The following is a 2,806-nucleotide window of genomic DNA, read 5'->3' as shown; positions in this document are numbered from 1 at the left end:
GGACGATGAACATCCTTGAAGCCAAGGACAGGGGGGAGGCCACGGCCCAGCTCGCTCTTCCCCACCACGAGGCCTGCGATCATCATCCTGGGTGACCACTGGCAGGGGACTGCAGCCGACTGCATGATGAAAATCCTTGAAGCCGAGCGATGGCTGAAGGGCGCCAACCACCGCGAGGTCGCGCACCTCCAACAACAGCAAGAGGAGGGCAACGCGGGTGCTCCCCATCTAGGGGCTTGAAAGGTGGAAGGCCACGATGCATGAGGGAGTACGAAGGCGTGGCTACTGCCCAGGGGAACGATCCCTTTTTAAAGGCGGCTCTCCTCACTCGCATCCTCAAGCGTCACGGGCAAAGTCTCCACTGACGTGCTCCAGGGTCCTCCCCCTACGACACGGGGGCTGGGTCCCATACGTCATGCGAGCTGACCCGAAACGTGAAGAAGCCAAACCGCCACACGCGGAGCATGTAACCGCCCCGCGGTTATAAGCACTCCTTCATCCTCGCCGAAACCAGCGGTCGAAAGGGCGGACCGCCATGCAAGTGGCGTGCAACCGCACCGCGATTGTGCACCCTTTTGGCTTCGTCGCATCTGGCGGTCCAGCATGGAGGCCCGGGCCCACATGTCATGTAACCGGCGCGCCGGTTACTACGTGCAAAAAATTGCACCGCCACTTGCGCCAATGCCGCGTCTTCTCGACTGCGGAACCAGTGCCGCGACTCGAGGCAGCCCTGCGCGTGACCCAATAGTACCAATTAAGTGCAACGATAACGGGTCAGTCAGCCGCAGGGATAGGCACGACGGTTGATATGGCCAAAAGTGGGCCGGCAGTAATTGCGGCAACAGACGAGCGGAAGCAGCGGTCAAATCGCCTGCAGGCTCGCGTCCCCTCCTGAAGCGGCAGGAGAGCCCTCTCCCACGGCATAAAGACGACGCGCCCGTGTTCCGTTCCTCGAATCACTCACGCACGCGGCCGCCCCGCACGCGGCCGCCCCGCGAATCGCCTGTCCCGTCGCATTAACTCCTCGGCAGGGCAAGCGACACCTTTGGCAGGCAAAGCGGGCGTCGTTTCACCTCTGCCATGATGACTGCGTCAAAAAAGGTGCACCACACCATTTAAATTCATGTCCTTTTCCTCTTCCTCTTTCTCTCTCTTGCTAAAGGGACCGGGAAAGAGGATATTTCGAAAAGGATCCTTCTCAGTGAAGGAAACGGGCCCTCGAGCCCTCCTACTGATCAGGGGTTCGAAGGCTGGACCCTCAGAAGGGTTCGACAGCCGCCCCAGAGCACTCGGGCTCCGAGCCCATTACTGATCAGGGGTTCGAAGGCTGGCCCCTCGGAAGGGTTCGACAGCCGCCCCAGAGCACTAGGGCTGCGCGCCCTTTACTGATCAGGGGTTCGAAGGCTGGCCCCTCGGAAGGGTTCGACAGCCGCCCCAGAGCACGCAGAGTGAGGGATGACTCTGGGTACGTCCGTTACATGGCCGAGGCTCGGGCTACGCTCCCGAGGTACCCTAGGACATTTCCGAGACCAGCGGGAACGATTTTGTAACGGAATCCAACCAGAGGGAGGAATCGAGCCCTCGGACCCTATCGAATGGGTCCCGGTCCGGCAAATCACCTGCAGGTACTTTTGGAGCGCACCTCTGGGCCACTAGCCGACCCTTATCGAACGGGGCTCAGGCGTCCACTCGGATCACCCGTTAGCAACTCACTGGAAACACCATGTTCGGCGCCCTCCGAGGGCAACATGGCGCTTTCCCCCCCTTCCTCCTTGCGGAAAGGCGACGAAGGGGCGTATAACAAAAGTCGAGACGGTCCTTGATCGTCCTCTCGCTCCGTGCAGAGGCTCAGGGGCTGCTCTCGCAACCCGGTTATGGCCAAACTGTTGACAGCATCAACAAACCAGCCTAAAAACTCGGAACCTAACCATGCACCCGGGCTACGGCCAGGCCGCATGAGGGAACAACCAGGCCGGCTGAGGCATCACGAAAAGCATTAAGACCTCAGAGGAGTCAAACCACTCCTCCAAGGCCTCGGGGGCTATACCCGGCGGGTGCGCTCGCGCGCACCCACCGGAACAAAGTATAACCGAGAAAGGCCGGTCCCCTCACAAAAAATGCGGCGAAGCCTCCAAGCGAGTACCAACACTCCCTTCGAGGCTCGGGGGCTACTGTCGGGTACCGTAATTAGGGGTACCCCCAACACTCCTAAACACGGCTGGTAACCACCCTCAGCATAAACCACAGAGACTGATGGACACGGTTCAGGTCAAGGCCTTGTCTACCAAGGGACGCAATCTCGCCTCGCCCGAGCCCGGCCTCGGGCGGGAACAGTAGTCCCGGACGAATTCACGCCTCGCCCGAGGGCCTCCTCAGGCGGTGGGCGCACCCTCGACTCGCTCGAAGCCCAGCTCGGGCAGGCTTCGTTGTGAAGCAACCTTGGCCAAATTGCCTCACCAACCGACCGTATCGCATGCACATTTAATGCAGGGATCGCTTGACACCTTATCCTGACACGCGCGCCTCAGTCGGCAGGGCCGAAGTGACCGCAGTCACTTCACCCTTTCACTGACCGACCTGACAGGAAAACAGCGTCGCTCGCGCCGCTTCGACTGTTGTGCCACCCACTGGGGTAAGACTGACAACAGCCGAGTTCAGCCTCGGGGGCAACAGGAAGCTCTGCCTAGACCGATCCCAGGACTCGGCCTCAGCCTCGGCCTCGGGAGGAATCGCGTCCTCACCCGACCCCGGCCTCGGCCTCAGGAGAAGTCTCCGCCTCGCCCAACCTTGGGCTCGGACCGACCGT

This window comes from Zea mays, chromosome 2 (assembly GCF_902167145.1).
Source record: "Zea mays cultivar B73 chromosome 2, Zm-B73-REFERENCE-NAM-5.0, whole genome shotgun sequence".
Classification (NCBI taxonomy): Eukaryota; Viridiplantae; Streptophyta; class Magnoliopsida; order Poales; family Poaceae; genus Zea; species Zea mays.
The sequence above is the reverse complement of the archived record's forward strand: the minus strand, read 5'-3'. Positions refer to the sequence as shown.